General features: G+C 41.8%; 1 protein-coding gene and 1 long non-coding RNA gene across 10 annotated transcripts in view; one reads left to right on the top strand and one right to left on the bottom strand.

The window, feature by feature from the left end:
* Positions 1-15,181, bottom strand: part of LOC143822100 (uncharacterized) — a 210,277-nt gene that overhangs the window by 75,566 nt on the left and 119,530 nt on the right. Inside the window, exon 4 of one of the 8 annotated variants that reach the window (XR_013226042.1) lies at positions 11,362-11,440. The exons of the other annotated variants lie outside the window; for them this stretch is intronic. This is a non-coding gene — a long non-coding RNA (uncharacterized LOC143822100). The remainder of the gene's footprint in view (positions 1-11,361; positions 11,441-15,181) is intronic. 8 annotated transcript variants of the gene reach the window in all.
* Positions 1-15,181, top strand: part of KCNQ5 (potassium voltage-gated channel subfamily Q member 5) — a 380,258-nt gene that overhangs the window by 248,494 nt on the left and 116,583 nt on the right. The gene's annotated exons all lie outside the window — the stretch shown is intronic.

Here is a 15,181-nt window from a genome sequence, read left to right as displayed (position 1 = left end):
CAGAATGAAGGGTAGCTCTCCTTGGTAGTTTGGCGAAGAGGTTCCTCTCTACTTCTGGACTGGAAAAGAGTATACTATGATTAGGCCTCTCTCTGGCAATGAGCAGACCTTGTGCCATCTAGTGTGCATGGAATCCTGTAAATGTGTGTGAGGATCCAGCCCAGTGGCTAATTGGTGAAAGCCTGTTTATGCTTGGAAGAATTAAAGAATTTGCTCTCCAAATCTCCAAGTCTTAGCCAGGTTTCTCTTTTGCCTATCTGGAGACCTATGCTGCCGATCTGTTCCTTGAAACTTACTTGTAAACAAATATTGTTCATGATTAATAAATAATTTCTATCTCACTGACTATTCTACTTGCGCACCACAAAACTTACCTCACAGCAGCAGATCCAAAGCCTAGACCAGCCTTTTTCAACCTTTTGACTGTGGAGGAACCCCTGAAATAATTCTTCAGGTTTCAAGGAACCCCGGAAGTGATGTCAGCTGGCCATACCTCCCTGCCTTCCAGAAGTGACACATCACCAAAACTGACATCAACACCTGTATTAACAGGCAGACTTGAGGAAGACTGAGGGGAGGAAAAGAAACCACAAGATAACTCGTGGTTGGAAGAGGGATCTCTGTAGTCTGCAGGTCAGTTATAATTGCAGGAGATCTCCAGACCCCACCTAGAGGTTGGCAACCCTGAATACAACACAGTAGCCCTTACACTCAGCTGGATTTTCTCTTGTGCAAGTATATTTAGGCATAATTCATCAACTCTCCCAACATTCTTTGATCTAATCTTACTGCAGTTCCACACTGTACTATAATCAGTAAACTCCCACCTTCCTTCAAAATAAAAAATACCTGCAGCCCCCCAGTGTGACAGAACCTTTCCCCTGGGGGGGACACAGTAATCTGTGGAGCATGCAGCTCCACAGCAATGCACTGGCAGCAGCCCAGCGCCACTGATGCAGAATTGACCTAAGAGGGTAAATGCAAGTTAATAGTGAGTTAACGTGAATAGCAAGTTCTCACAATAATTAGACTGTAGATGGAGCATCACATGGAAGAACTGCTTCAATAATTGAATCATGATATTTGAGCTGGGTCTGTATGTCATACTATAGGCACATTTGTCTGCAGAACTTAGCCCATCCAAGTTTCCAAGACACAATGATGGTATTTCCTGCAGCTGTTGCTAAGTGTGAAGCTGTGGCTACTTGTACATTTGTCTATTTCTGTGAGAGCAGTTTCTTTGTTTACAGTTATAATTCTAATGAGCACTGTAAAGATGTTCTGTGAATATTCTGGTTAGATGAAAGAATCCACCTTTATATTCTGCAAATAAAATTGCTCCCCTATCTGCTGTCTTGCATAGTTGCAGCATATTACATTTTGAATTACAGGTGATACTTTTTTCTGCTTCTTGCAGAGCATCTAAAATAAGTGTTGTTGTACAATTTTAAATGACACTTCTCTTGATGTCAGGAAAGTCTTGCTTTATTGCTTTCATTTTTGGTTGTACATTTATTTATTTTATATTCTTCCAGAATAAATGCAAGAAAGAGTAAAACAAGGGCTGCTTAGTTTTTAATCAAACATCAGCCAAAATTGTTACTTGGACATAGGCCTTTTTTCCCTTTAAAAATTAGGGCATTGCATGCAGCATTCACTAAATATCTCTGTCTCTGTCCATTCAAAACAGTCATGATGGATGCCACTATCATAAGCTAGTTTATAAACTAATCATTTTTACTTCTTGATCTGACATTCTAAAATGTCGGAACATTGATACAAATGAAATATTACAACTTTTTCCTTATTGCAAATTTTTTGTCTGTGGTTCAGACTTATTCATTTTTCCATAGTACTAGTACTAATACAAATAACTATATTTTAAACATGCTGTGGTTTGGCACAATTCTACACAATGAGGTGAATGTCAACAGTTGTGGACAATACAATTCTCTGCATAGTCACCAGTCTAAGTGCACTGATTTCAAAAGGCTTAATTCACAGTTACTCTGCATCGAATTGCACTGTTAGTATATAAATCATGGCAGTAATTGAGAGATTCTGACAAGTATATAAAAAGTCTATTAAAGAGCACTGCAAAGCTCTTTTTTATCTCTTCATCAGTGGCAGTAATCTTTAACTCGCTCCTAGCGGAGCGGATTAAATAATTGGTTAAGGGCCCCGAGGGTGGGCCCTGTCCATGATGAGGAAGGGTGCCCATAGGCGCCTGCCGATTGGGCCCTCGCGCGCGACTCGCAATTGGTCCCTTGCCGCCAGACACACTAATCGGGAGCCGCAAAGCGCCTCCCGAAACACCCCCCTTCCAGCTTGCCTACCTCCGGCCGCCTGCCGCCATTTCCTAGCTGCCATGCAGCCCGGACGGTCGCTGCCTCGCGGCGCACCCTGCAACTGCCAGCTGCCTTTCCCTGGTCATCTCAGGGCAGGTAACAACAGGTTTTAAAACAATTGTATAAAGATTTGATTGTTAAAACATTCTAGAATATTTAAAAACTGCCTCCTCTTAATAATTTAGAACCTTACTGAGGGGTTAGTCAGAGCTGGGGGAGGGGAGAGTTAGTGCATGAGTTCTGAGGCAAGGAGGCCAGCATCTGTTGGTGTTATTTCCTAGCCTCAACTGTAGGTGGAACAGCTCTGTCTCGCAGGTCCTCCAGAACTGCATAAAGTCCCAGGGGATCCCGATCTTACTAGGCAGAGCATTCCACCTCTTTGGGGCCAGGGATCCTGAACAAGTTTGGGTTGCTCAATATTAATGCTCTGTGAGTATCCGAACAAAGTTGGTTCTGTCAAATGATTGTGGTTTTACTGTATGTGTTTCTAGCATCCCCTCCCCTACCTCTTTTATCCTGTGTACCTATGGGGCTTTGCTATGTAAATTGCCCAGAGGGGGGAACTGCTTTTATAGTATAAATCATGTTGTCATCTATTGAAGCATTGATCTGTAAAGCTGTTGAATCTCCAGTTCTCACCTAGAGATCCCTGGGTCTGGATAAGGTCTAATAGGCGATTGGAATCTTGTTTCTGTTTCATCTACATGCCTATGTTATTTAGTTTGTTATGGTTAGCTGTGTCAACTGCTCTAGAGAGTTATGGCCCTCCCTGATTAGTACCTAACCTCCCATGGTATCTGTCTTTGGGTCTCATGGAGAAAGGCCCCAGCTGCTTGGCTTGTTTTCTCTTTGAAGCTTCCTGCATTAATTGGATCCCACAAAGGGATCCCCCATGTATTTCTGCCATGATATGTGTTCTATTGATGTAGTAGGTTTCCTTACACTTTAATGTATGCCCTGTTTACTTATTCTTGTATTAAATCTAGTTATTGTATATTATGCCTGTTATATGCCCCCCTATTCCTTCACTCTTCCCCTTCCTTCTCACCACCTGTGTCACATCACCCATTTGATCTATTAGTTCCCAGGAGTGCAAACCTCTATAATCTGTACCCCATGTCTATTGAGTCAGACCTGACTATGATGTTGTAGGGTAACTTTCACTTCTAATAAAGAAACTTTGAATCAAAACAAGTTTGCTATTCAGAGTTGGATAACCTGACAGTGGGGAGCACAGTGGAAGAGGTGGTCACCTAGATTCTCCTTGACCTTAATAAAATGCTTGTAAAACATATTTAAAACATCCAGCAATGCTTTCAGATAGTTTTTATGAATGTTAATAACATCTTGTGGTACCTTAAAGACTTGATAAATTTATTGTGGCATATGTTTTCACAAGTTAAAGGTAAAGGTATCCCCTGTGCAAGCACCGGGTCATGTCCTCTAGGTTTTCTTGGCAGACTCAATACGGGGTGGTTTGCCAGTGCCTTCCCCAGTCATTACCGTTTACCCCCCAGCAAGCTGGGTACTCATTTTACCGACCCCGGAAGGATGGAAGGCTGAGTCAACCTTGAGCCGGCTGCTGGGATTGAACTCCCAGCCTCATGGGCAGAGCTTTCAGACTGCATGTCTGCTGCCTTACCACTCTGCGCCACAAGAGGCTCTTTTCACAAGTTAGGAACTCAAAAGTTGAACTACAAGAATAATTTTTTAATTTTTCAATATTTATTACATAAAGTGCACTAGTTTGACATATTAAAAACATAGTCATCATAATTTAAAAACATCACATTTCTAACTACACATGGAATAGACCAACATAGAATGGACCAAATGCATTTTGACCCCGAGGGACCTTCCTCAGAGGTCAAATTATTGTAAGGAATGCACTCATGTATAAAATAGGCTTGCTGGGAGGCAAAGAAAAACCTGTTAGGTGCTGCTCCAACTAGTCTTTCTACTGTACGGGTATCTGATTTGGAGCCCACCCTCTAAATATGTACTTCCAGGGGCTACCACTCTACAGTTTTGCGCAGCTCTAAATCTAGTGATTCCCACATATGTCAGAAAAAGCTTTGTTTTCACAATTCAGGGTTCATTTTAATTTAGCATTGAAGGTTTATTTATTTATTTTTTTGATTTGTATACTGCCGCTCATCCAATGGTTTCGCAGCGGTTCACAGCAATAAAAACTTTAAAACCCCCAAAATCGTCCCTTACAGCAAAAGTGGCAGGCGATTGAATGTTAGCCAGTTTGGTGTAGTGTTTAGGAGTGTGGACTTCTAATCTGGCATGCCGGGTTCGATTCTGCACTACCCCACATGCAGCCAGCTGGGTGACCTTGGGCTTGCTACGGCACTGATAAAACTGTTCTGATTGAGCAATGATATCAGGGCTCTCTCAGCCTCACCCACCTCACAGGGTGTCTGTTGTGGGGAGAGGAAAGGGAAGGTGACTGTAAGCCACTTTGAGCCTCCTTCGGGTAGAGAAAAGCGGCATATAAGAACCAACTCCTTCTAATTACCCCGAATTCCTTCTTTCCTCATCCAGACGGAGGCCAAGTCTTCTTCCAATGGGAGTGAGGTGCCATATCTGGCTGATGCTTGGGTTGGGGGATCCTCAGGTGGAAATCAGGACTCCCACCCTGGCCTCAACCATACACCTGGAGGAAGAGCTCCATCTTGCAGGCCCTGCAGAAAGCTGACAACTCCTCAGCTCTTCCAGGAGCTCATTCCACCAGGTTGAGGCCAGGACTGAAAAGACCCTGGCCAAGGATGAGGCCAGGTGAATGTCCCCAGGGCCCGGGACATTCACCTGGTTATAATCTGTTGTCACAATTAAGTCTTGCAAAACATATGTGGATTTGGTAAAAGTGACAGAGAGTTCCTAGGGTGTTGTCATTGGCCTTTTATGCGCTGGTGTTTTCTTTCACTTTTAACATGCATTCCCACCGGATGTATTTTTTTCTCCTGCAAGTTAACTTTCTTTTTCCTTCTGTATGGATTTTGCTCCTTTCAACACTTAGTTTTCTGTTCGCTGTATCTCCATTTTGTTAAAAAATACTACTGCTGTGGTTTTCCCCCTTTCTTTGCTCCCAAGGCAAAAATAATTCACAAGTATAATGATTCAATTGGATATTCTCCCCCACGCTTTTGACCACCCCAGGAGGCCACTCCTCCATCGCCCACATTATGGATGGTCTCTCCTTATTCGTCATTTTTACACTGGGCGTGATTTTTGAAATTATAAGAAGAGATTCAAGCTGTGTTTTCTATCTGGTAGCCATCTTAGCAGAAAGTTCTCCCTCCTCTTCATTGCTTACTTTTCCCCTCTTGTCAATTTCATTTTTTTTAAAGAAAGGGAATCAGTCTAGTGATGCACTGCAACCTTACTAGACAAAAACAGGGAAAGTTTTTTATGGAGTTTGTGTGTATGCTGTTTAAAGTTTAAACAGACATGTACCCTCTGTTGAGAAAGAAGGTTCTCCCTCCTTCATTGGTTAGTTTTCCCATCATGTCAATTTCATTTTTAAAGAAAGGGAATCATTTGCAAGACTCAGATCCCTGGTTTAAAAATAAATCAAGGAAAGCTTTAAACAGTGTTTTTCTGCCTTGGCTTTCAGTAAATAGCTCTCTTTGGAAAGCATTAGATTGAAGAACAGAAAGTCTCTGGGTTGGGCACTATTTTTTTTCCTCGCAGAATTGACATGAAGGCATTCTGAAGGACATTTTGGCTCTGACTTTCAGTACAGTCAATAACTCACTTTGGAGGGCATTAGGCTGAAGAAAATAAGGCCCCAAGTTTGGTCATGGGTTGGACACTATTTTTTCCCCTCATAGAATTGACATGAAGGCAATCTGAACATCATTTTTCTGCCCTGACTTTCAGTACAGTCATAAGTTCACTTTGGAGGTCTTAAGGTTTGGGCACTATTTTTGGAGTTCTGCAATTCATGCTGATTGAGTTCACATTTTTTGCTTTTGAAATGCTCATGTTTTAAAAATGTATGCAGTTAGTTTTCTGCTCTGACTTTGTGCAGCCATTTTAAAAACATGAACTTTTCAAAAAACATGAGCTTTTCATTTTTAAAACAAGGGTTTTCACCTCTGTGCTTTTTTTCTTTTGTGATCACATTTTATATGGCTAACGGTAAAAAACTGAATGAATTTGAATGTGTTTGTATTTTTATAATTAATGTTTGGTTTCAGTAGATTGGTATTATATATCAGGATTCAGCGGTAGGCGGAAATTTGGACATACATGTAAATGCATAATATAAATACTTAAAAAACAGTAGCTGATTTGCATGCATTAAAGGTAAAGGTAAAGGTATCCCCTGTGCAAGCACCGAGTCATGTCTGACCCTTGGGGTGACGCCCTCTAGCGTTTTCTTGGCAGACCTCGGAAAGATGGAAGGCTGAGTCAACCTTGAGCCGGCTGCTGGGATTGAACTCCCAGCCTCATGGGCAAAGCTGTCAGACGGCTGCCTTACCACTCTGCGCCACAAGAGGCTCTTTGCATGCATTAGATAACACAATTAAACAGCCTCAGAAGGAAAATGTATATGAAATCTAGCTTTTCTACCATTCTTTTCTATTATGAGTAAGGCAACATCATTGGTCTATTATTTCTAATCCTTAAATACTGTTACCCTGATTAATAGTTTTCAAAAGAAAAGTTGTTTTAGGAATCACTCAGTAAAAGAAAGAAAATAGTGTTCAGAGTCACTCTGGGGATAGAAAGCTCACCTGTGGTATAAGAAGATCTTTAACTTGAATAGTGCTTGAACAAAGTATAGCAGAGCCTATTCTAATAGGACAATTAATACAGAGGATGAGGAAAAAGAAACTGCCTATACAAACAAGTTATTATTGAGAGGCTGAATACTATAAATTAATGAGTAAGGCTACAATAATTAATAGTTCATATAAACTGTAACGTGAGCTGAGTATCACATTATAAAAATGCTTTTGCAAGGAAATGTTTAAAAAATACATTAATTACTAGGTTTTCTTCCAGATATGCCATAAAAGGGGGCAGGGGTGATATTCTTATACATGTTATAGTTATGTCCAGTTATTTTTTCAATGTGTATAATATTTTTAAAGGGTGTCTATGGCTTACATGCAACACTGTCTTCCTTTCAGCACTCAGGACACTGGAATCCCCAGGGCTTAACAGAAATATCAGGATCTTATCTCACCACACATGCTAAGTCACTCGGTTATTGCTTATATCCAGAATTAAACTTTTTTGGTCTTAAGGGTGTCAGTGAACTCAAACTTAGTTCTCATAACTCTTTTATTATCTGTATGCTAATATGCTGGTATTCATAGGTCTTACCAACTTCTTTAATCCAGTCTTACTATATACTATATTCATTGCTCAGTTACTTGCGTATCTTGACTCTAACTAGCCATCCCTGGCAACTAACCTCCCTCCCCCATATAAGGCTTGAGGAAATCTAGTCAATGTCTCTGAAGATGTGTGAATGCTTACACTCAGAATTAAACATTATTGTTCTTAAAAGTGCTAATAGACTTAAAAGTGCTAATAGTTTGTTTCTTCTCTGTCAGCCTTTTTTTACCAATGAGAAACTCCTGAAACATTCTTCAGGCTTTGAGAAACCCCAGTAGTGGCACAACCATGCAGAATATGGTTGGGAAGCACAGTTGGGTACATGCCCACCTGGGGGCTCTTCCCTTCTCACCACCTCCAGGTCTATCATTGGTCAGTTTGGGAAGGGGGATGGGTTGACATGACCATATACAGGCATGCCACTCCATAAATCCTTAACAATTTTTAAAATATATTAAAAAAATCAACTAGGTAAATATGGAATATTTACTGGGGTAGGATCCTACCTCTCCTACCACTCCACTGATTTAGTTATTCAAATATTTGTGTCCCACCTTTTATTTTAGCTCAGGTTTGAAGCCTTTCTCCAACCTAGGGGGCCTTCTTCCCAATGAAGTGAGCCTTCAGTTGGAGTAAGAGCCACTTAAGTTGGAAGAAGGCTCCTTTTGCTGAAAGAAGTCTCCATGAATGATGGCTGGTTCTACCACATTGTTTTCACTTTGATGACTGTAAAGTGGTAGGGACAGTGACAGCTGCTGTGTCTGCCTATTCCCTCTACCACCATCCCCCCATTTATACTGGGCAAGCTGCTGGTGAGACTGAGATAAAATGATGGTGGCACTTCAGACATGCACATGCCTCTTGGGTCTCATCAGATCCCCTCTCTGTCCATTGGATAACACATCCTTTCCTCTCTGTGGTATCTCAAAGCCTCATGAGATGAGGCCTGGAAATGTCACAAGGCTGCCAACTCTTAAAAGGCAAAGAGTCTGCTGCCTGAATGGATGCCCCAAGCTGTATGTTTACAAGCAGAAAGCAAGAACTGCAAATAGCTGAGTATAACTGCAAGCCAGTCAGTAGCAGGGAACACAAAATCTATGGAAAATAGATGACTTTAGGAAGTGAGGCAACTCTGTCATGCTCATACACATTCTCAATCGTAAAGATTAACATCCATCCTTAACACTATTTCTCTCCCTTATATATCTGGGAAACAGCCTCCTGGGGAGGAAACTGTCCAGGGCCCTGTCCATCCAAGTATACCCCCTCCAGCTTCCACCCTCTCTTCTTGCCTGCTAGAAGCCTTATGGCTGCAGACTCCATTGTCACCTAGGAGGAGAGAGGAAGTGACAGGGCTTTGTGCCCTGCAAGTACGCTCCTGCTGGGAGGTAGCCGGGGAGGGGGGAGTTTGCAGCCTTCCTGCAGGCCACAAAGTCCTGTCACCACTGGCGGGGGGGGGCTTACCACTCCCTTTAGCCCATTTTGCAGATCCAAGGGAGCCGCGGCCACCCTCTCATGCCCTCCTGCCTGCCACCCCTTTCAAAGCCCATTTTAAAAATAACTTCAATCCCCCCCCCCGAAAAGAACCCTTTAATAAATAACAGTAATTCTCAAGAGGTATATATACTCTTCTAGTGTTAGGCCTTCGAGATGATACTATCGTAACTCAGAATCATGAATGTAGGGTTATTTGGGGCTGCCATAGGAACAGGAAGGCAAGAAAGTCTTACTTTGTGTGCAGAAATCCTTGGAACCACAGAAGGCAAACATCACATCAAAATCACAAGACATCATAAACCCATTATATACTGCATAGGTCAAACTGCACTTGGAGTACTGTGTGCAGTTCTGGAGGCCTCACTTCAAAAAGGACGTGGATAAAATTGCAAGGGTTCAGAGGAGAGTGACGAGGATGATCCGGGGTGTGGGGACCAAAGCCTATGAGGACAGATTGAGGGACTTGGGAATGTTCAGACTTTGGAAGAAGGAGTTGAGAGGGGGCATGATTGCTATCTTTAAGTATCTGAAAGGTTGTCACTTAGATGAGAGCAGCAATTGGTTCCTGTTGGCACACAGTAGATCAGTACCAGCTAGATATCGGGGGAGGAGGGATTCACAGTCAGAGTAGTCCAGCAGTGGAATCTGCTGCCCAAGAAGGTAGTCAGATCCCCCTCACTGGCAGTCTTTAAGCAGCAGCTGGACAGATACTTATCATGGAAGCTTTTGGCTGGTCCTGCGTTGAGCAAGGGGTTGGACTAGATGTCTTGTATGGACCCTTCCAACTCTATGATTCTATGATTCTATCTAAGACAGTATATTTAATGTTAAAGCAAAAAAATATGTTCAAGGAAAAGAAATTATGAATCCATGTTGTATTATTTATGAACTAATTTCAAAGGAGAGGGAAATGTGCCACCCTTGGGGTGATAAAAACCTTTGAAACAATCCTGCAGAAGGGCTTGCATGTATGAATGAGTGAACTCACGGGAAGAGGTTTCCAGCCTGGGATAGTCACTAAGCTAGGGATAAAGGAACAAGATGAGGCTTCTATTCTATCCACATGTAATTCTGCCCCAAGAGCCTTGTGTATTGTTTAAGTTCATGGCTATGAAATCAGTTTGTCTCATTGTTTTATGCCTTGACAGTCTGAATGATCATCTAAAGTCTTTCATTGTTACAGCCTGGCCAGCTTGCTTTGATAGTTGCATTTCTTTCCTTTTATAGAATTTAAGCCTGCTTATCTATTGTTTTCCTAGAAGTTTAAATAGGACTATGGCAAAAAATCCCTGCACTAATTCTAAACCCTAACATTAATCTCCACTGTAATTGTCAAACATGGTGTCAAAATATAAATATAAATGCTTCAGTTTGTAATATATTCATTTTCCCAGTATTCATCCCAAAACATATTCCTGCAAAATAGTGATATTTCAGAAACTTTATACCAGATTCCTTCAAACCTCCTGACTGCCTTGATATTCGCTATACTGTCAGTGATGTACACAGGTGTGTGTTTGTGTTTTTAATCAGAGTTTGTAATTCTATCTTTTAGTTGTCTTTAGAACATTAAATTTTATTAGTATCTGCAGTTTAAAAATATGCTAACAAGGCATCAGGGCAGTGAAATATAGCATAATCATGTGAGAAAGTTCTTTAAAATCCAAAGCTGTGGCCAGAGAGAGAAAGAGAGAGAGGAGGTCTTGTTAGTATTTTGCGACATTTTGAATGCAGTACAGTTGTGTGTATGGATGTGTTGCTGATTGTCTGCTCATTCCACCCATCTCGCACATTTTCCAGGCAAGGAACTTCTTGTGAATTTCCTGCATTCTGCAGGGGGTTGGATTAGATGACCCTGAAGATCCCTTCCAACCCCATGATTCTACTATTCAGAGCCAGTTTGGTGTAGTGATTAAGGAGTGTGGACTTCTAATCTGGCGTGCCTGGTTCGATCCTGCACTACCCCACATGCAGCCAGCTGGGTGACCTTGGGCTCGCCACGGCACTGATAAAACTGTTCTGACCAAGCAGTAATATCAGGGCTCTCTCAGCCTCACCCACCCCACAGGGTGTCTGTTGTGGGGAGAGGAAAGGGAAGGCAATTGTAAGCTGCTTTGAGCCTCCTTTGGGTAAAGAAAAGCGGCATATAAGAACCAACCTTCTTCTTCTTTTTAAATCCAAGGCTGAGATCAGAGGCAGGAGTTGATAGGGCCTGCCGTATCAGCCAGAAGGAAGACCTGGTAGAAGGGATAGAAAGAGAGACCCATTGTTCACCTAGAAGCCTTGAACAACATTGGACTGTGAATGACTATGCCCTCATTCTCTAGATAACATCAGCTCTAACTCATCTCCCCTTTAGCCTTCAGAATGCTTTTATGGTGGCTCTGGAGATGGGTAGATGTCAGACATTGTGTTTCATAGTTTTACTGGCTTCAGCTTGTGAGTAGGGCAGAATGTTAGGTGAGGCTGCTTCACCAATGTAGATTGTGAGTGATATGGTGGCAGCATGGCGCTGGCCTCCTCTGCGCCGCTTCAGTAAGCTCTGAGGTGGCGCAAAAGAGGCCAGTGCCATGCCGCTGCCACTCTGGCCACCACTGCCACCGCTCTGGGACCCCTATAGCAGGAGCAATGGAGGCATCTAAACATCTAGAAACTTGGCCTTTCCGCCCCATGCATAATCGGTCTAGGCTGCCTCCCTTAGTGTCTGTGAGAATCTAGAGTAAATTTCAAGAGCATCACCATGTAAAGGCTTTTTTCCTTCGGTTTCTCAATAAGAAAATTGGGGCTTGGGTCTGATGAATAGAAGGCCTACTTATGGGGTAAATTGAAGCTAACTTGCATTGTAATCCTAAAAAAGGGCACACTCTTTTAAGGCCACTGAAGTATTTCAATAAGAATGTACTGTAAGTGTAAAGTAGTTACTAGACTATCTGCTGTGGATGCTAGGGGCAGAAGCATATCCAGTGTCCAACACCATATCCAAAACTAGTAGGGCTATCTTCAGGGATGCTCTGAGTTCCTCTTCTTTGGCATTATTCCTGCCATGTTGTCATCCTCCTCCTTTTCAGCCTTCGCCTAAACCATTTACGCACTGGGAACTTCGCTGCCCCAGCTCCCATGCAGGGGCAGAAATCGGGAGCGGATAAGGTGCACTGGGCCAAATGCTCTCCCGTGTGGGTGCAGGAAGAGGTGGGGCAACCTGCCACGACTAAAACTCCAGCCTGCAGCCTGGCATGAAACTTCCAGTGCATAAACGGTCCTACAGATAAAGGCTACCAGAACATACTTTGCATTTGGACAGCAAGACAGTACTGCCTTAGGTGAGTATTTCTGTGCTTTGATGTTTTGGTCAATATGCATATTCACATCCCAGGATTCTTTAAGGATCCTGTAACCTTCAGTAATGTGTTCCTGATGGCTGGCTAATTTTCTTTGGTGATCCACCCACCACTTCTTTCCATCTAATCTTTCACTGCATCCAAATGACTGTGTGAATTAATTTTGATTGTGAAAGTAGAATCTTCTTTTTAGATTTAAGACATACAGCAACTACAGTTGATTCATGATAATTGAAATTAGCATGCTCATTTATCAAGACCATGTTTACTAATCAATTTAAGATTTAATATGGTAACCCATTACTGAAACAGAAATATCATTGCTGATGTATTCATAGATAGCAATTTCATTGGGAAGCCTGAAATGTTAGCTGAAACTAGTTTTCCTGCAGACATTGCCTGAATGACTTCCCTAGTGTATCAGGAAAATAGATTGAATTGATGGCAATTATTATAGAATAATACAGTCCCCTTCAGGTCCTGTTAAGATTGTACATCTATACAAATATCATGATTTTAAATTTGTATGGCTTTATTTAAGTCTTTAAAGGTTATTTTAAGATTCTCTAGTTATGTGCTGTAACTCTGTTAATAAAGCAAACCAGTACTGGCACAGATGAATAATTTGAGAGTCCAGGTGTAGCACAGCAGCATTAGAAGAAAATTTGTATTGAAAATACTAATTCAGGAAGTAAGGATAATTTCCAACAGAAAGGCAAGCAAAGTAAAGGGAAGGTACAAGTTCTTTCATGGTATAATTCACAAGACCAAGGGCACAAGACTGAGTCATCCAGCCCAGAGCTGGCAATCTAATCTCATCAGATTTTGGAAGTTAAGCAGGGTTGGCCTTGGTTAGTATTTGAGTATTCACTTGAATTCCATCATTCCTCCATTGATAGCATGGTTCAGCTGGCTTGTATGCCATGGAAGTCTTGCCGAATTCATGGCCAGATCTGTTCTGATGCATCACTTTTCACTTTCTTCCATCCAGAAGGGGGAAAAATGATAGATTGGCAGAAACAATTGCATTATATTAGGGGGGAACTGTGAAGCACTTAGGGAGAAAATTTCCTTAAATTAAAATACAGAATACCTTCATACAACAAGAATAAGGAGATTGTTTTTTATTATTTTATTACATTTAAAGACTCTGTACAGGACAATATTCTTCACTCTAATCATTTTGAAACTAGAGATTAGGTAAATTGCTTGCTATTTGTTAAACTTGAAGAGAATAGTAAAACACCTCTTTGCAAAATGGTTACATGGATACAGCCATTTTTACATAATGTAAAATGATGCATTATAGCTATTGTAGCAAATGCTTCTTGTTGTCTAATTTCCTAAACATTATGTTTTAGCTCTTAGCACAAGCAGAAGTGAGAGTATTTGGTAATGTTCTTGTCAGGCACTCATTCCATTTCCTCTAATTTATCTTCATTTCCTGAATAAATAGATAGGCTTTGTGGTACGAAAGAATACGATTTTTTAAAATAAAAAATTGCTTTAGAAAAGGAACTTGTAAGTGAAAGTATTGCCTGGATGAACTGCAATAATTGCTTAATGACTTTAAAGTGTAAGCAGTTAGGTAGGTGTCAAAAAGATTTGTTAAATGTGTTTTAATAATGGCATGCTCCATGACATCCATTCATTGTATGGATATCTTACCTCTCAACCATCCCAATTTCTGCATATGTCCACTGTTTTCACAAACCATGGAAAACCACATGTTCCAATTGCATAGATAGATAGATAGATAGATAGATAGATAGATAGATAGATAGATAGATAGATAGATAGATAGATAGATAGATAGATAGATAGAGAGAGAGAGAGAGAGAGAGAGAGAGAGAGAGAGAGAGAGAGAGAGAGAGGCAGGCAGGCAGGCAGGCAGGCAGGCAGGCAGGCAGGCAGGCAGTTTGTACTGGAAGTGACATTACGGTGTTAGCACAACACGAGGTTCATTGTCTCAATTTTTCCCATGGAAGATCATTGGGTGACATTGCTAGTCATTCTCTGTTATAAAATGGAGAAAAGGAATATGTTGTAAGATGCTTTGGGTTGCCATTGAGAAGAAAAGTGGGATATAAATAGCTAAATAAATCATTGCTTATTACTACATGAAATGCACTCTACAAGTGCCAACAAGAGGGTTTTTTTTATGCTGCTTTTCTCTACCAGAAGGAGTCTCAAAGCTGCTTATCTTCGCCTTCCCTTTCCTCTCCCCACAACAGACACCCTGTGAGGTAGGTGAGGCTGAGAGAGCCCTGATATTACTGCTCAGTCAGAACAGCTTTATCAGTGCTGCGGCAAGCCCAATATCACCCGGCTGGCTGCATGTGGAGAAGCTCCTGGGTCACCAGATCAGAAGTTGGTGCTCCTGACCACTACACAAAATTGGCTGTTAAGGCAGTGCTTAACTTAGGGACTGTGCGTAACCTGGCAAACTAAACCATGTTTTCATCTTTAACTGCTCCTGTGGAGTGGATAACATAAAACAGTAAGAGCCCCAAGGGCGGGCCCTGTCCTGGATGATGAAAGGTGCCGATTGGCTCCTTCCCCTGGACTGACAATCGGAGGGCCCTGCCTCTGTCCTGGCCCTGAAGCCGCCTCCTCAGGGGGGGGGGAGGCTACACCCAA

This window comes from Paroedura picta, chromosome 1 (genome assembly GCF_049243985.1).
Source record: "Paroedura picta isolate Pp20150507F chromosome 1, Ppicta_v3.0, whole genome shotgun sequence".
Taxonomy (NCBI): domain Eukaryota; kingdom Metazoa; phylum Chordata; class Lepidosauria; order Squamata; family Gekkonidae; genus Paroedura; species Paroedura picta.
The sequence above is the reverse complement of the archived record's forward strand: the minus strand, read 5'-3'. Positions and strand labels throughout refer to the sequence as shown.